At 36.6% G+C, this 20,504-nt stretch overlaps 1 non-coding gene across 1 annotated transcript; it reads right to left on the bottom strand.

Moving 5' to 3' along the window:
• Positions 1-8,094: 8,094 nt before the first annotated feature.
• On the bottom strand, positions 8,095-8,166 carry TRNAM-CAU. The gene has a single exon. It is a non-coding gene; the product is annotated as a tRNA-Met (tRNA).
• Between the last annotated feature and the right edge of the window lie 12,338 nt (positions 8,167-20,504).

Genomic DNA, 20,504 nt, shown 5'->3' with positions numbered 1-20,504 from the left:
TATCAGTGAGTTAAAAGTTGGTCTTTCATATCTTCGTTGAGTATGTATTTATACATTTTACCTTAGTCGCTCCGGCGTGACCGACTCCAGACCGTCCGATCCGATAGTATGAATAAGGGTTTTGGCTGGTCTGGAGCCGGTTTCACCAGTGTGTCTATGCTTTCATAATGTATCATTTGTTGTTATTTAGCTGCTCATGCATTTACGTTCAATGTATGCATGCATTAAATCATGTTGGGGTCAGTTATGGATAACCTAGATATACATTGTAATGGAGGAATGAGCAATGTTCCCTGGTACCCCCCCCCCCCCTGGTAAAAGCACTAAGGATGATAACGTTGGTGAATACTAGTAGAATGATCCTGTAATGGTTGCTAAGATTTATTGAATATCTTGGTAGATACGAGTAAAATTTTGACGTGTTTGTTGGCGGTCGATCATATATAAATAAATTATATATTCTCGTTTGGCGGTAATTTGGCAATTAGGCCACCTGAAACACGTATTTTCCAAGAATAATTGGGTATTTCTGGTCATGCCAGGGCAGGCATGTGGATTTTAATCAATTATGTTATGTTATTATGTAAGTTGCAGGTCCCCACTCGTTACCTAGGTGAGGGGGACCTATTTGTACATACAAATGTTTGAGAACGCTGTTAAACTGAAATAATTGTGTCATGCTTAAAGTTTAATCTTAGCCTGACCTGATCTTAAAGGCGGGCAGGCTGGTCTATAGTCATGGGCATTCATATATCTCTATATGCTATATTTATGTCATCTGTAATCCACCGATAGCTCATAATTAATAGCTGTGCTGGGATTCCGGTCCGGCTAGCAGGGAACCAGTGGGAAAACAGCCATGAATTTTAAACATTGAAGAACTTACGAGGGGGGCCTTCTAGCCGGGGGTTTAACCCCTCTCCGAGGAGCTTATTAAACAAGGGTATCGGTTGGTTACAGACATTATCGGTATATGTATATGTGATGATATTCATACACTGTACACAAAAAGCAGAATTGGTAAAGATGCACATTCATCTCTATTTTCATTAAAGCCACGACAAATCGCAATTCACTTGTTCTTGTTGTTTTGTTAGCCGTGAATAATGGATTTTAAAGACGGCTTGACGATTTAAAATGATTTATTAGCGGGCTAGCAAAATACACATTTTAGTTTGTTTTGATTTTGAAAGGGGGCGTGGTTGCCCGAGAAAGGGCTCGTGACCCGACCCGTAAAGGGCGGGGCAGCGCTTTTTGGCGCCCGCGCCAAAGAATTTGGGCACAATGCCAGACATTTGCCGCGGTTGAGCTATGCGCGGATAAAAGTGCGGGGAATGCTTCATTTTCGTTTTGGCTTTCAATGAAGAGAGATGACGGTGCATGTGTAAAGCGTGCTTACAAAATTCCCACCTCCTCCCCATTACCATCCTCTAGTTATAATTAAGGGGGATGTTGACATATATATCGTGGGGGGATTCTTGCATATTATGGATATGGTTGTGTATTTATTGTCCTTGTGCATTCTTAATGTTATTTTGTTTATTTAGTTTTTGTTTGCAAGGAAGAAGTCAATTCGAAATTACTATGAAGCAGGTTATGCCTCAAACGTTCATGTGAGTTGTCATAAAAATCCAAGTTATGGATGGTTATAGAAAAAATCTGGGGATTGAAATTATAATTTTCTCAGGTCATTTGAGAAGAAATGTTTATGAATTCATAATTTCTATGTATGTTTTATTTTCCTCTACCATGAGCATTATATATGAAGAAATGTTTGATAAGATTGCATAGGCTTCATTTCAGATAAAGTTATTTCTCGGGTCTGCATCGGACTCCTTAGGAATTAGACGGAAGTATTGTCCCAATTTTTAGGCTTCTTCAAGTTCAGCCGAATGTTCAGGTCTTTAGGCGTAGTATGTTGGTATACTTATGTGAATTTGTATGGTAATTTTGTCATGGTGTATTTATTATTAATACTGCCCACCTTTGGTATAGGAAGCAGCTCACGCATCAGTCAGATTTGAGTTATGGTTTTTAAATATCTGTTGTGTGCTGCCCGTTCAGGCAGAAATTGTGAAGAAATGATCGTTTTGGGGAAAGATATTGAAGAAAATATTATTTAGTTTAATTGCATTGATGTATATGTTAATGACGAACACGCATTGGTCATTTACAACGAGTGATACTTTCGTACCTTGCTTCCCTTTGCCAGAGTATGGCCATATTAGTGAATTTCGTTTGGTGAAACAAATTTCTTTCTGAATTCAATTTCCTTTATTAAAGTTCCTTTAAGGGGCTCAATATTTTCAGTGGGATGAAAATTGGATACCTATAGTTGGCTTGAATACCAGCAGTAGTTGATCTTGGCAAAGTGTGATTAGGGGGGGGGGGGGGGGGGGGTACAAGTACTTTTGCATTTATATTTTCCAGGGAAGTTGTATTTGTTGAATCTATATGATACTCTATAATGAATGGTGTATGAAGTAGTTGGAGGGTGATGGTATACTTTTCATGGTTAATTTCAGAATCTAGGCAGAGCCTAGGCTGATAGAAGAGCGTAACACGAATCCAAATTCGAGGGTGTTTGACCTGGTCGCACACCAATCCTAACAACGATCGTCGTGCATAAGTGGGCCGTAAGGGAATTTTATCCTCCTGTCCTATTTTGGCCAGTGGGCAGGCGGGTTTTCGCCCTTACTCGTTTTTGGGAGGAGTGTTGACGCCTTGTGTGTTGTTGAAAAACAAGCAGTTGAAGTTCTGGGGGCATGATTTCAGTAAGAGGCGCATTATTAAAGTACCTCCTTTTTTCCTTTCCATGCCAGGGCAGGCATGTGGATTTTAATCAATTATGTTATGTTATTATGTAAGTTGCAGGTCCCCACTCGTTACCTAGGTGAGGGGGACCTATTTGTACATACAAATGTTTGAGAACGCTGTTAAACTGAAATAATTGTGTCATGCTTAAAGTTTAATCTTAGCCTGACCTGATCTTAAAGGCGGGCAGGCTGGTCTATAGTCATGGGCATTCATATATCTCTATATGCTATATTTATGTCATCTGTAATCCACCGATAGCTCATAATTAATAGCTGTGCTGGGATTCCGGTCCGGCTAGCAGGGAACCAGTGGGAAAACAGCCATGAATTTTAAACATTGAAGAACTTACGAGGGGGGCCTTCTAGCCGGGGTTTAACCCCTCTCCGAGGAGCTTATTAAACAAGGGTATCGGTTGGTTACAGACATTATCGGTATATGTATATGTGATGATATTCATACACTGTACACAAAAAGCAGAATTGGTAAAGATGCACATTCATCTCTATTTTCATTAAAGCCACGACAAATCGCAATTCACTTGTTCTTGTTGTTTTGTTAGCCGTGAATAAATTTGTGTTAAACCATTCTTGTTCATTTCAATTTGTGCTTTAATCAGGTTGGAAATGACCTTTTCCCCCCTCGTTCGTTGCAGGTATTCGGGATTACTTTTTTGTAAGTGTGTAACTTGATATAAACCAAAAAAGGATAATCGAGAATGAAAAATATAAATTTATGATATAGAAGAACATAAGTAACTTGATTCTAATACAGATTGAAATTAATAATACAGAGCAATGAGAGGGAAAAATGGGGAATAAAAAAACCGTTTTAATCGATTGTAAACTTTAACAAAAAGAAAAGTACTATAACAAAATTAGTTAAGGTTAACGGAGAAATTACTGAAAATGAGAAGGAAGTTTTAAATGAAATTAAATCATTTTATACCCACCTTTATGCAAGGGAACACACGGAAGATTTTAGGGATTTCTTTAAAAATGTACCAACGTTATCATCTGAAGATTCTGAAAGCTGTGAAGGGGATATACTAGAAGAGGAGTGTATTTCGGTACTGAAAGAAATGAAGCAAAATAAATCCCCTGGTAACGATGGGTTAACAGTTGAATTTTATTGTAAATTTTGGGCTGAAATAAAGGATGTATTGATTGGGGCATTCAATGAAGCTTATGTTCTTGGAGAACTTTCGGCATCACAAAAACAAGCAATTATTATTTTATTAGCTAAAGAAGGGAAAGACCCACATTACGTAAAGAATTATAGACCCATTTCGTTATTGAATACAGATTATAAGATCATATCCAAAGTTTTAGCAAAACGAATTAAAGAGGTTTTGGAGAGCGTGGTGTTAGCAGATCAAATAGGATTTATTAAAAACAGGAATATAGGAGAAGCTATTAGATTAATTGATGATATGCTTTTTCATACGTTATATAATAATATCCCTGGGTATATGATAGCAATTGATTTAGAAAAAGCCTTTGATTCGATATCCCACAAATTTTTACATCAAACATTAGGTTCATTCGGTCTTGGCCAGCAATTTCGCAAATGGGTCAAAATATTATATACAAATAGCCAAAGTTGTATTTTTAATGGGGGGATTCTACAAGCTATTTTCATGTTGAAAGAGGGGTAAGGCAGGGAGATCCGCTTTCACCATATCTTTTCATTTTATGTATTGAAGTATTAGCGCATAATATAAGATATAATAATGATGTTAAAGGAATTTCCTTTGGAAAGGAAGAAGTAAAACAGGTTATGTATGCAGATGATATGTCTATATTTGTCCGAGATTTAGATTCAGTAAGAAAAGTAATAGAAATTTTAGAAAAATTCAGAAAAGTGTCAGGACTCAAAGTTAATAACGATAAGACGAAGGTTCTATTATTAGGTTCCTCCCAAGGAAAATCATATGATTTATCTTTTGGCCAAAAGGTGGATTTTATAAAGATTCTCGGTGTATTTTTTTCTTTAGATGTAGAAGTAAAAGAAAGATTGAATTATAAAGAAATATTAAGTAAAATAAAGAAGTTGTTAAACTGGTGGAAGCAAAGAGATTTAACTTTGATGGGCAAAATACAACTATTAAAGCAGTTTATCTTTTCAAAATTCATATATGTGGCATCTCTTACACCAATTCCAGAATGGGTTTATGTTGAGCTTGATCAATTGACTTTTACTTTTTTGTGGGGTGGCAGAAATAAGATTAACAAAAAAACGATGTACTTAGATTACCATCAAGGTGGCTTAAAAATGATGAATTTTCAATGGTTAATAAAGGCACAGAGAGTTATGTGGATTAAAAGACTAAAAGAAAATAATACAATGAAATGGAAACAATATTTCAATTATGCCACAAAACATCTGGGAGGAAATTTTATATTTTCATGTGATTACTTGCTTGGATTATTGGAGATAGCATTGCCGCAATTTTATATAGATTTGTTAGAAGTATGGATAGAGACGAAGGATTTTCGTTTAAAATCTGAAACATTTAAAGGAAATGAGATATTTTTTAACAATAAATTTGTACGAATTGAAGGGAAATGCATATTTAACCAAAAAATATATGAAAAAAATATTTACAGATTGAAACATATTATGGATTATGATGGAAACTTAAGGCCATTTTCGTACTTCCAAAGACAGGGTTTAAACATAAATGATTTTCATCTGATAGAGTCAATTTATAAAACTTTTCCAGTCAGCTGGAAACGAAATATGAAAATAGATAGCAAAGAGGCTTCTCTTAGGGAAGAAATATCATTTATATCTGGAAAAAGAATTTTGTCAATGGAGGAGTTAGTATCTAAAAACGTTTATGCAAATTTTATGAAATGCAACTTCTCAATACCTGATGTTTTCGAAAGGTTAAAAAACAAATATAGTTTCTCTTATGAAAAGATTGAACACATTTTTATGAGACCAAGACAATGTACTCTGAACAGTAGATTAAGAGAATTTCAGTTTAAAATGTTACACGGCATTGCTTACACAAATCATCACTTGTTCCGTTTTAAAATCTCACAAAATAACCTTTGTTGTTATTGTAAAAAAGAGGAGGAAACATATCGCCATCTTTTTTTGGAATGTGAATATGCTTGTCTGGTTTGGGATAATTGTAAGGAGATGTTTGGTTTTATTTCTACGGGTAATTTAAGCTGGGAGGAAATTCTTGTAGGGGTAGAATTAAAGGACGAAGGAAAAGAACGCTTAATCAATCACTTTTTAATCTTTGTTAAATTTTTAATCTTCAAAGGGAGGGAAAAGGGTGCACATATAACCATGGATGAAATTAAAAGGAAATTTAAAGAAGAAGAATGGGAAGAAAGAAGGCTGGCGCTAGGTAGAGGCAAGATGTCTCTTCATTTAAGGAAATGGGAAAATCTTAATTAAAAGAATAAATGGGGAGAGTGAGGCAAAGGTATATATACGAGAGACAAAGCCACAAAACAAAATAAATAAAAACACAGAAAAAACCAATACGGAGAATTGCAGTCCCTTCCATGTAGAGTATAGGCATAAAGGGGAGAATGCTCCTAACCTGGGGACGGAGGGGAGGGGGGGGGGGCGGGAGGTGGAACAACATTTTTATCTTTTTTTCTCTCTGATCATGTCATATATTTTGTTAATATTTCATTTTGTAATTGCTGAAACGCATTAGTATATTAATTTCTAGTATTTTTGAAGTTTGATGTATAAGTTGTATAATTATATTGTAATGGATTTATTGTATAATTTATAATTAGTTTTCAAATAGTTTGTACAAATTGTTTATAGAATCTGATTATGTATGTTGATTTGAGAGAATATAATAAAACATCCTTAAAAAAAAAAAAAAAAAATTAATAATCGATTATCTTAAATAGCAGTATCTTTTTATTTCTTTCGTTACGTACTATTAACAAAGAGCTCAAGACGACAGTATGATGAGTTTTGATATGAATTTTAAGTACAATTCAATAAATACGTGTCCATTTTTAGGATAAGACAATGAATGATCGATATTTAGCTTTTTTAAGTTTTACTTTATCATAAACTTGTTTATTTTTTTCCTGTATTATGAATAGATAGAACCTACTTCCTTCATATTGTGTTATTGAAAAGAAATCTGAAGAATTTTGATAAGGGTCGATACTTTCATTCTACCCTTTAAAATTATACAATTATCTCTACGGTTAACAATGAGTGTTGTGCATCTTGCTAGTTTTTTTGAAAAATGAAACAAAACTAAAATCAAAAGTCAAAACAATACATAATAACGATTTGCTTTTCTAGATTTTGTAGTTGTGAATGCGTATTTTGATTTGAGAGAATGCAATAAAAACGGTTTACTGACGGATGGTCTAATATCACTTGGACTAATCATCAGATGGGCTAACAACACTCGGGCTAAACCAGCTTATTCGAATTCTCTTATGGTCTAATGACCACTTGGTCTAATAGACAATTGGTCTAATGACCACTTGGTCTAACTGCCAAATGGTCTAATAGCGACTTGGTCTAATGCCCAGTTAGGCTAATCGTCACTTGGTCTAATTTTCATATGGTATGATTGCCATTTCGTCTAATGTATCTTATTGTCACTTGGTCTAATTGCATTTGGTTTAACACCAGTTCGTCTAATAGTCGGTTGGTATAACACTAGTTGGTCTGATCCTCTGGGATAGCAACAACTGGGCGTTGTGGCGTGCGCCTGTAATCCAAGCTGTGGGGAAGTTACAAATTGATGCAGAGGTTCGAGGTTCGAGCCCTGGTCACGTCTTTCGGATGGTGACGTTAAAGGTCGGTCCCAGACGTAAATAATCATATCTGATTGATACACGTCTGACAAAACTCAAATACACACACACACACTCACTTGGTCTAATTTCCATTTTGGCTAGTTTCCACTTGGTCTAATTTCCAATTGGTCTTATTTCCAGATAGTCTAACATTCATTTCGTCTACATGCCACTTAACTTGTAAAGTTTACATGGTGACTTGTTTTCAATTTTCTGATGAAATTTTTAAAGTTACTCACCGCTCGCCGGCTTCGAATCTTCACACGCGCGCCCCTCAATTTCGAGTATGGTTAGAGAGATAATAATAATGAATAATAATAATAACTCATATTTACCCAGGGTAGCCACTCTCAGCTGTAAGCTGTTCTTCCAACGAGCCCTGCACACCATAATAAGTTATTATTACCCTTCTTTATTCTGTACGTCGAGCACCTGACAAGAAGGCAGAAGGTCCCATTTTTTTTAGTCTTTGGTATGACTCGGCCGGGGATCGAACCCACGACCTCCCGTTCATGAGACGGGCGCTCTACCACTGAGCCACCATGTCCGGTCATGAGAGACTATGTCTCCATCCACAATTTTTTGAAAAATGTGGGGATTTTCAAAAGCCTGTGGAGATGAAGAGAAGTTATTTGGGGATTAAACAAACTTTGGTGATTTTTTGTCTGTGTCAGGGAATTTTTGAAGGTTTTTGGGAAAAACAATAAATTTTGCTTATTTTTTGTAAAAATAACACTATTATACAATCATAGAGGTGGAAAAAATATGATATTTACCCTTAACAAGTATTCCATGCATTGAACCCGAAACAAGTACAGCGATATTCCTACAATGATTGGGTATACGGCTCGACCTCCCACACCTCGAGCAACTAAGACTCTAAACACGTAGTACATCCTTTATAAAACATTTTAGTCTTGTTATACCCTCGCAAATTTGACCCTAAACACGTAGCTTTCCTAGAGAAATAGATACCATTTTTATTACTTTAGTGTTTTTTTTACACCCGTATAACGTAACTTACGTAACGTGCCCTACTTTGAAAAAGACATCCTCTTACTTGTTTTTTGGTCGCGCATGGTTCCACCATTGATCTGTGGGTTCCACTCGTCAATGTGAATGGCCCCGGGTCTAATGGTTTTGTAACTTTTGCATTGGAATGATGTAATTTTCATCATTATCGAAATAATCGATATGTATGCCTAATCCTTCACGGTGAGCTTTGCGCTCACCATCCCTACCCCAGCCCTGCCCCTCCGGATCCTGGCGACATGTATACTAACGCATGGTATTCATCCATTACGTTTAAGTATCGTCGGTAATGGTGCATAACATTGATGTTAAAAGGCATAAACATGTTTACCAGATACGTATCCAAACAATCAATTACATTATATTTTCGTTCCTTTCACTATAATAATGTTATTCTGATGAAACCCCGCCATCTGACCATTATGAGCTACACAGCAAAAACTGTGGTGTTAAACAGTGCACATAGAGGACCACATCAGTTATTGTACACCGGTGTTAAATTGGTGGTGTTAGTTTTAAACCTATAGGTGTTATTACAACAGCTTTGGTTGTTACATTTACACTCTTTGGTGTTATGTTCAATCTCTAGGGTGTAATTTTAACACCTCAGGGTGTGGTCCTCTATTAACACCACAGTTTTTACAGTGTACAAGGTCCCCAACATATTGTTCTGTAAATGTGCATGCGCTGATGTAATGATTATGAGTATGATATAATTTTCATCATCGTCGAAATAATCGATATGTATGCCTAATTATAAGAATTATATTTGATTAGAATAATGAGCGACTATCTCGTCAACGATAGTCCTTCACGGTGAGCTTTGCGCTCACCAACCCTACGCCAGCTCTACCCCTCCAGATCCTGGCGACATGAATACTAATGCATGGTATTTATCCACTACGTACCATATTTGTTGATTCTAGATCAAATGATAAATAATAATGAATGATGTTATAATAGAATGAATGGATATTATAGATCAAGTGTAAATTAGACCAGGTGACGATTAGCCCAACTGGGTATTAGACCAATTGGTGATTAGACCAAGTGGTACATAGACCAATTTGATATTAGACCAAGTGGAAATTAGACCAAGTGGTGTTAGACCAACTGGAAATTAGACTAAATGGTTTTATCCCAACTGCTCATTAGACGAATTTGATTTTAGATCAAGTGAGAATTAGCCCAAATGGAAATTAGACGAATAGGATATTAGACCAAGTGGGAATTAGACGAATTGGAAATTAGACGAACTGGTTGTAGACGAATGAGATTAGACTATGTGAACTTGGACGAACTGATAAGTAGACCAAGTGGTATTAGACCATTCGACAATTCACCATAAAAACATCTTTTAAAAAATATAGGGACTTTTTTCTGGATTGTTTTGTGGTTAGCATGAACCATATGCTTCTTTCTGAAATTATGACACTTTTCTGTCACGAGGTCACGATTAGATTTGTGTTAAACCATTCTTTTTCATTTCATTTGTGCTTAATCAGGTTGGAAATGACCTTTGTTCCCTCGTTCGTTGAAGGTATTCGGGATTACTTCTTTATAAGTGTGTACCTTTATATAAACCACACGGATAATCAAGAATGAATGATATAAATTTATGATATAGAAGAACATGTGTATCTTGTTTTTTTAAGAATATAAAACAATAAGATAAGAAAAACGATAGGAAATTTTAATCTTAATCGATTGTAACCTTTATTTTAGTAGATTACATTAACAAGCATCATCTTTTTTGTTTCTCACCTCAAATACTGTGAACAAAGAGTCCAAGAGGATAGCATCATAAAAATTAATATAGAATAAACACACAATTTACCAAATACGTGTTTATTTTCAATAAAATATAATAAAATATCGATGATTTGCTCTTTTCCAAAATTAATCTTATCATAAACTTGTTAACTTCTTTCCTTTTTAATAAATATATCAAATATACTTCCATAACTACACAGGAATTAAATTATGAGTAGGGTCGATACTTCATTCTACCCTAAAATTATGGTGATATTTTGATGAATAAAATTATTGAAAGAAAAAAAAAATTAACAATTATCTCTACGATTCACATTTTGTGCACATTAGTTATGTTTTTTAATTTTAAGTTATGGGATGTCTGTATCATTCTACTGTGTCTTTTTTTTTCGGAATATGAAACAAGACTAAAATCAAATGTCAAAACAATACATGAAATTAACGAAATGATTTTCTAGATTTTGTATACGTAAATGTGTATTTTGATTTGAGAGAATGCAATAAAAACACCTTAAAAAAAACGTAGGGACTTTTTTCTTGATCGTTTTGATTGTTATTGTTGTTTGTGGTGAGCATGAACCCTATGCTTCTAACACTACCAGTCATAATTTCTGATTATATTACACTTTTCTGTCACGAGGTTACGATTAGATTTGTGTTAAACCATTCTTTTTCAGTTCATTTGTGCTTTAATCAGGTTGGAAATGACCTTTTTTTTCCCTCGTTCGTTGCAGGTATTCGGGATTACTTCTTTGTAAGTGTGTAACTTGATATAAATCACACGGATGATCGAGAATGAACAACATAATAGTCTAATAGAGTTGAAATTAAGAATATAGAATAATAAGATAAGAAAAACTGTAGGAAAAAATGGGGTGTATTTCAATCGATTGTAATCTTTATTTTTTAACCGATTATATTGGAACAGTATTTTTTTCCTACCTTGAATAATATGAACAAAGAGTTCAAGACAAAAATATAATAAAATTTAATCAAAATTATAATAAAATTTAGCAAATACGTGTGCACTTTTGAAAAATACATTGAAATGTCGATAATTTGCTCTCTTCAAAATTTATTTATCATAAACTTGTTTATTTTTTTCCTGTATAATTATATACAACAAATAATTTCGGTAATGCATTGTGAAAATAGAAATTATGTACAAATTTTGTACAGGGTATGACACTTTCGTTCTATCCTTAAATTTACGTAAGTTAAGTCTATTCTTATTCTATACATGTCTGTTTACTTGTGCATTTTATATCTTTTGACATTTTTCGAATATAACGGGATGTCTGTACAAAAGTCTGTGTCATCTCAGTATGCTTTTTTTTTTCCGGAAAATGAAACAATATGATGGTGGGCCCCAAGTATGTGCACCTAACAACTTGAGTTAAGATTTAACATAAATTTCTTCTTATTTCACTAAATCTTTTACTTAATGTTGTTCCTTATATTATTAAGAGTAAGTGTACCAAATTTCTCATTAAAAATGAAAGAATATATAAGATTTTCTTGCAAAAACCTCGGGCAGTCATTTTCAGATTGAAAAAAAATGGTACCCCATGTCTGCGCACTCATTCACTTTGCACACGATTCTGGGATTTAGATGACAAAGGCTGCATTTTGAGGCCGTCACATGCAATGCCCTGAATTCATTATTTTCCACCATTTTGAGTCGGATTTTTTATGAACACCTGTCTATGTATTGCATGTGTAAAGTTCGTGCTCGTTGCGTATCTTCTTTTACTAGAATCGCGCAGATACGCGGTTGCACAGACTTGGGAGAGACCGCGCAGACATGGTGGAACTGACCATACTAAAATAAAATATCGAAATAATACATGAAATTAGCCATTTGCTTATCTAGATTTTGTATGTTGAGGAAGAAAGAATTTTTTTTTTCATCTTGAAGAAAAAACAAATCATCAAAATAATATACTGTCATGATATTATCAATACTCTGAATATGTTTCGTTAAACTGCGATATACTGATTTTGCCAATGCATGCACGTGTCTTATCCACACTGACTATCATTTTGTTATGATGTATTTTGGGGCAAAAAAATATATAAACTATCTTTAACGTTGTATGCAACAATTCTGTTGTCACTTTTTCATATTAAACTCATAATAGCACATGCATGAATCATATAGTTTTTTCCTTTATCATTTTATTTTTTCGTCATTTGAAATATCTCTTGCGAATTTGTTTAATGTTTTCCGTTAATTTGTTAATAATTTCCGATTTTATTATAATTGAAAACTACAATGGCATACACACTATTCATTTCCTAGATACACAATTCACTTTAAGTTAATATTTCATTCTAGATTTCTACAACTCAATTATTTTCAATATAATACTTTATCCGTGTCATTTATTTTGTATTTATCTGTTACTGTTTGAATATATTTTTTTATCATTATTACCTTGTAATACATCGCAATTCGGCCTTAGCCGCGATGATGTCTTGATTTTTAATAAACCATTTATCTATCTATCTATCTATCTATTAAGTCCACTATCTAAACGACATAAATAAAAGATGCGAAATTAAAGATTATTACAACTTTTTAGATATTGTAATCATTACACCATGCTTACATGAAGTGCTAATTCAGCTCTTAAAGAGCGTGTATAGTGACTGCACTTCGGAGTGCTGATTTGTCTAGTTCAAATTTGAACTAGACAAATAGTGTTAACAATAGTAATAATAATGATAATAATAAGAGTAATAATAATAATGATAATAATAATAGTAATGATAATAACAATAATAAGAGTAATAATAATAATGATAATATAATAGTAATAATAATAACAATAATAATAGTAATAATAATAACAATAATAATAGTAATAATAATGATAATAATAATAGTAATGATAATAACAATAATAAGAGTAATAATAATAATGATAATAATAATAGTAATAATAATAACAATAATAATAGTAATAATAATAACAATAATAATAGTAATAATAATAACAATAATAATAGTAATAATAATAACAATAATAATAGTAATAATAATAACAATAAAAATAGTAATAATAATAACAATAATAATAGTAATAATAATAACAATAATAATAGTAATAATAATAACAATAATAATAGTAATAATAACAATAATAATAGAAATAATAATAATAATAATAGTAATAATAACAATAATAATAGTAATAATAATAACAATAATAAAAGTAATAATAATAACAATAATAATAGTAATAATAATAACAATAATAATAGTAATAATAATAACAATAATAATAGTAATAATAATAACAATAATAATAGTAATAATAATGGATTTTAAAGACGGCTTGACGATTTAAAATGATTTATTAGCGGGCTAGCAAAATACACATTTTAGTTTGTTTTGATTTTGAAAGGGGGCGTGGTTGCCCGAGAAAGGGCTCGTGACCCGACCCGTAAAGGGCGGGGCAGCGCTTTTTGGCGCCCGCGCCAAAGAATTTGGGCACAATGCCAGACATTTGCCGCGGTTGAGCTATGCGCGGATAAAAGTGCGGGGAATGCTTCATTTTCGTTTTGGCTTTCAATGAAGAGAGATGACGGTGCATGTGTAAAGCGTGCTTACATAATTAGATCTAGTGGAGGTCGGTGTTGAGAGATCTGAGCCCCAGGCGCCTAGGCTTTCTGCCGTGTTGGGGGCACCGGAACCATTTATTAGCGCATGCGACCCACTAGGTGTGGAAGTGGCTATCTCACTGAAGGAAAAAATTTGGGCAAGTGAATATATAGATTTGGGAGTGCTCCTTAAGCATAATAATGCACGTGATGAGTTTGGGGCCTTGAGTGTAGGTGACACCACTTTGAGTTTGTGTCAATCGGGATCTGGTCTTGGTTTGCAACTTCAACCTCAATCAAAGGCTAAGAAAATCATGTCGGTAGAGCAGTGGACTTCGGTGTTTCTAGTATTTGCCTCAATTTACGCTGAGAAGCACATTGAAAGGAGCAGGGAGCTCATGAAATATATGGATTTGATAAGGCATGCAGCCCGTGCGTTTGCAGGTTATGGCTGGCGTGACTATGACACTCAGTTTAGGAGCAAGCAGGCGCGTTTACCCGGGCGATCCTGGGCGAGCGTCGACGCCGAGTTGTGGTTGATGCTGGTGGCCTCTAATGGTCCGCGGCAGCGCCACAATTTACCCCATGCCCCTCGCCATCAGTTCTACAGAGGGGAGTACGGCGCGAGAAAATCTTTTCCCTTCGGAGGAAAGGGACCCGGAGCCAATGGCACACCCAGCCGAGGCGTGTGCTTTGCCTTTAATAGAGGCAAGTGCATGCGAGGCAAAGCTTGCATCTATGAGCACAAGTGTTCCCGCTGCCAGGCGACAGGTCATGGGGCTAAGCAGTGTAGCCAAGGGCGGGCCGGTTCCAGTCCCGCTGGCAGTAAATAGGTCTACGGCTAGTGCGGTGTCGTCTATTGCTCCGACCCCTATTAAGTTAGCACGTTTGGTGCCCATGTTAGCTACTTATCCTAATCAGGAGCATGCTCAGTGCTTGTATAATGGTTTTAAGTTTGGTTTTTCATTACATTTTGAAGGGGACAGGGTCCCATTGGTTGTTAAAAACCTGAAATCAGCATTCGAACACATGGATACGTTGAAAAAGAAATTGAGGGATGAAATAGAATTAGGTAGGATAGTTGGGCCTTTTGTTGTTCCTCCCTTCGAGAATATGAGGTGTTCACCAGTGGGGTTGGTGCCCAAAAAGGCCCCAGGGGAGTTCCGTATGATTCAACATTTATCGGCACCCAGGGGAAATTCAGTTAATGATGGCATACCGGAGGGGCAGTGTACAGTAACATATTCGTCCTTTGATTCGGCGGTAGATATTGTGACGCAATTGGGGCGGGGTGCCCTTATGGGAAAGACTGACATTAAGTCAGCTTTCAGGCTCTTGCCTGTTCACCCAAAAGATTTTGAGTTGCTTGGGATGTATATAGATGGTCGTTACTATTTTGATCGTTGTTTGCCGATGGGCTGCGCAGTTTCTTGTTCCACTTTTGAATGTTTTAGTACTTTTTTAGAGTTTTGCGCGAGAAAAGTTGCGAAGTCGCAAAATATTGTCCATTATTTGGATGATTTCTTTTTTGCAGGCGGCCCTGCCTCGGAGGATTGCAGGCGGGCAATGCATTGTTTTGAAGCAATTTGCGAACGATTTGGGGTGCCCATAGCGCGAGAAAAAACGGAAGGCCCGACCACACAGTTGTCATATCTTGGGCTGGTAATAGATAGCGTTTCTCAGCAGGTTCGGGTACCGGAGGACAAAATTGAGAAATTAGTAGGGAAATTAAATTGGGCGGTACAGAAACAAAAAATTTCCCTAAGAGACATTCAGTCGATTGTAGGTAGTCTAAACTTTGTATGTAAGGCAATTGCTCCAGGGCGAGCATTCATGAGACGGCTCATTGACTTAACTAAGAGCGTTAAGCGTCCTTTTCACATGGTTAGGTTGACGAGAGGGGCTAAGGCTGACTTGCGGGTTTGGTTGGAGTTCTTGGCACATTTTAATGGTCAAGTTTTCTTCCGGGCTCCAGGCTGGTTTGGAAGCGAGGAAATTCAGTTTTTCACTGATGCGGCGGCTGGCATTGGTTTTGGAATTTTCTTTGGAGGCAGGTGGGCTCAATCCAGGTGGCCTGCTGATTTCCAGGCCGGTAGGAGGTCTATAGCTTTTTTAGAGCTATTCCCTATTTGGGTAGGCTTGGAGATTTGGGGCATGGAGCTAAAGGACAAGAATATATTGTTTAATTGTGATAATCAGGCCGTGGTGGCAGTACTTAACAAGCAGTCGGCGCTATGCCCTGATATTATGGTTTTGGTGAGGAAGGTGGTGATTATATGTTTAAGCAATAATATAGTGTTGAGGGCTAGGCATGTACATGGATGTGATAATGGTATAGCTGATGCACTATCTCGATTTCAGATGCCGAGGTTCCATGCGTTAGCACCGGGGCCGCCCGGGCGTGGAGGTTCCAGTCCGTCTTTGGAAGAGCTGGCTATCGAGAGAAGTCGACTGCTGATGGCTTCTAGGGCAGCTCGAACACACACAACTTACTCTATTGCCTTGGGGGCATACGTGAAATTTTGTAAAGTGTACGGATACGACCCCCAGCTACCCCCTAATGTAGAATGGGTGGCGCAGTTCATTTCTTATTTATCCTTTATGGGATATGCAGGGTCTACTATTCAAACATACATATCTGGGTTGGCATTTTATATGAGTTCATCTGGGCTAAAGGATGTGACCAAGAGTTTTGTGATTACAAGGTTAATTGAAGGGTGTAGGCGAAGTACTTTGAGAAGAGATGCTAGGCATCCAATCACATTGTCTGTGTTAAATAGAATGCTCGCCTACTTGAGGCATGTTTGTGGTAGTCATTACGATGTTTTGATGTACTCTGCTGCTTTTTCAGTGGCATTTTATGGTTTGTTGAGAGTTAGTGAGTTGACAGTAGAGTCCAGGCATAGATGTGAGTCTATTCTGCAGCACACAGATGTTAGGGTCACTGGCGATGCACCGCATCGCAGGGTGGAATTATTCCTAAGGAAGTCAAAGACTGACCAGCGGGGAAATGGGTGCACCATTTCGATACCAGAGTTGGGGACAGTTAGCTGCCCTGTGATGGCGGTTATTCGTTATTTAGAAATCCGCCCAAAGAATGGTGGAGCCTTCTTTTGTTCATATGGTGCTCTCCCGCTAACTAGGCGTGAATTTGGAAACATGATAAAACGATGTTTGACATACGGGGATATGCCGGCGGCAATGTTTTCATCGCATTCCTTTCGTATTGGGGCGGCTACGACCGCTGCCATGGCCGGTTGCTCGGATGAAGAAATCCAACGCATGGGGCGTTGGGTTTCGAGTGCACATCGGAGATATATAAGACTCGACATGGTTAAGTAAAAAAATAAAAAAAAAAAAAAAAAGAACGAAAATATATATGAAATGATGATTTTAGGTTATTTGACATTTTGACCAAAATCAGGTGTAAGTTATCTTCCAATAATGTCACAACGCGTTTACTTTACACGAGGACATGTGCTTTAATCAAAGCCGTGGCCGATGGGTTGTTGGATATTTGGGTGTATAATTCTCAATATATCTGCTTACATGGTATTGTTTTATTTTATTCAGCCCTATTCAGAAGCAGGGTGGTATGTTCAGTGCCAAGAGGCTTGTTTACAAAGGAGCCCTTGTTACAGTATACATTATACATTATACATTATGCATCATATATTATACATTATACATTATACTTTATTACATTCTTTATACAAAATGAAGAAAGAGATGGTACTATATTGATGGGAATGTGTTTATACGTTATACATTATACATTATACCTTATACATTTTACATTATACATTATACCTTATACATTTTACATTATACATTATACATTATTATAAATTGATTGGAATGTGCTCAGACATTATACATTATACATTATTATATATTGGTTGGAATGTGTTTATACATTATACATTATTACATTATACAAAAGGAAGAAAGGGATAGTACTATATTGATTGGAAGGTGTTTGGAACATCAGATTGATCATAACGACCCCCCCCCCCCCCCCTGTACATGTTGATATCAATATACATGTATCATCAAAATAACTCTGGGCTTAATATTGAATGAGTAAGTGCGGGTTTAATGATATCACACAATTACGAGCATTCTGCTTTTTAGAGAGAATGTTACAACGGTATAATGACGTGTTTAATATCAATGCTTTCAGGATTAAGGGGAGGGGTCAAAAATGTGATTACATACATTGTATCTTGGAGGGGAAAACCCCGTGATGAAGGGGTGGTGAAGGGTAGCAGACCTTTCAGGGGGAAATTTTCATACTTCAAAATTCTGCCCAGCCCTCTTTTCTTGTTTTCTATTACAGGACCTGTGGTGTGGATCATAGGGGACTCGATAGTGTTTTGGGCACATCGCAGGGCGAAGAACACCGGCGAGGCTGACCTTGGACTTGGAACGTCGGTCCGCTGGTTGGGGAAAAGGGGGCTACGAATTGAAGGGGTAAGCGATTGGTTAGATAAGATGGGTCGGAGTGAACCAAAGCCTTCAGTAGTAGTATTGCATGTAGGAACGAATGACATTGAGGCACTGTCCAAGAAGAAGCTGGCTAGTTTGACGTATAGACTTTTTGACGCCAATAAGGACAAATTTCAAATAGTGTGGTCGGACATTTTGGAGAGGGTTTGGTACCCCGCTGGCTGTACAGGAGATCAAGGTAAATTGGACTTAAAGAGAAGGGCGGCCAATAGGTACGCCAAGGCTTTAGCTGCAAGATTTCATGGTAAAGCCATACCGCATCCATCAATATCCCATAATGACATTTCGCTGTACAGAACTGATGGCCTACATCTGGCCGATGAAGGGTTGGACAGATTTATCAGTGAGTTAAAAGTTGGTCTTTCATATCTTCGTTGAGTATGTATTTATACATTTTACCTTAGTCGCTCCGGCGTGACCGACTCCAGACCGTCCGATCCGATAGTATGAATAAGGGTTTTGGCTGGTCTGGAGCCGGTTTCACCAGTGTGTCTATGCTTTCATAATGTATCATTTGTTGTTATTTAGCTGCTCATGCATTTACGTTCAATGTATGCATGCATTAAATCATGTTGGGGTCAGTTATGGATAACCTAGATATACATTGTAATGGAGGAATGAGCAATGTTCCCTGGTACCCCCCCCCCCCCTGGTAAAAGCACTAAGGATGATAACGTTGGTGAATACTAGTAGAATGATCCTGTAATGGTTGCTAAGATTTATTGAATATCTTGGTAGATACGAGTAAAATTTTGACGTGTTTGTTGGCGGTCGATCATATATAAATAAATTATATATTCTCGTTTGGCGGTAATTTGGCAATTAGGCCACCTGAAACACGTATTTTCCAAGAATAATTGGGTATTTCTGGTCATGCCAGGGCAGGCATGTGGATTTTAATCAATTATGTTATGTTATTATGTAAGTTGCAGGTCCCCACTCGTTACCTAGGTGAGGGGGACCTATTTGTACATACAAATGTTTGAGAACGCTGTTAAACTGAAATAATTGTGTCATGCTTAAAGTTTAATCTTAGCCTGACCTGATCTTAAAGGCGGGCAGGCTGGTCTATAGTCATGGGCATTCATATATCTCTATATGCTATATTTATGTCATCTGTAATCCACCGATAGCTCATAATTAATAGCTGTGCTGGGATTCCGGTCCGGCTAGCAGGGAACCAGTGGGAAAACAGCCATGAATTTTAAACATTGAAGAACTTACGAGGGGGGCCTTCTAGCCGGGGGTTTAACCCCTCTCCGAGGAGCTTATTAAACAAGGGTATCGGTTGGTTACAGACATTATCGGTATATGTATATGTGATGATATTCATACACTGTACACAAAAAGCAGAATTGGTAAAGATGCACATTCATCTCTATTTTCATTAAAGCCACGACAAATCGCAATTCACTTGTTCTTGTTGTTTTGTTAGCCGTGAATAATGGATTTTAAAGACGGCTTGACGATTTAAAATGATTTATTAGCGGGCTAGCAAAATACACATTTTAGTTTGTTTTGATTTTGAAAGGGGGCGTGGTTGCCCGAGAAAGGGCTCGTGACCCGACCCGTAAAGGGCGGGGCAGCGCTTTTTGGCGCCCGCGCCAAAGAATTTGGGCACAATGCCAGACATTTGCCGCGGTTGAGCTATGCGCGGATAAAAGTGCGGGGAATGCTTCATTTTCGTTTTGGCTTTCAATGAAGAGAGATGACGGTGCATGTGTAAAGCGTGCTTACAAAATTCCCACCTCCTCCCCATTACCATCCTCTAGTTATAATTAAGGGGGATGTTGACATATATATCGTGGGGGGATTCTTGCATATTATGGATATGGTTGTGTATTTATTGTCCTTGTGCATTCTTAATGTTATTTTGTTTATTTAGTTTTTGTTTGCAAGGAAGAAGTCAATTCGAAATTACTATGAAGCAGGTTATGCCTCAAACGTTCATGTGAGTTGTCATAA

This window comes from Lytechinus variegatus, chromosome 6 (genome assembly GCF_018143015.1).
Source record: "Lytechinus variegatus isolate NC3 chromosome 6, Lvar_3.0, whole genome shotgun sequence".
In the NCBI taxonomy this organism is placed as follows: domain Eukaryota; kingdom Metazoa; phylum Echinodermata; class Echinoidea; order Temnopleuroida; family Toxopneustidae; genus Lytechinus; species Lytechinus variegatus.
This window is presented reverse-complemented; position numbering and strand designations above follow the sequence as displayed.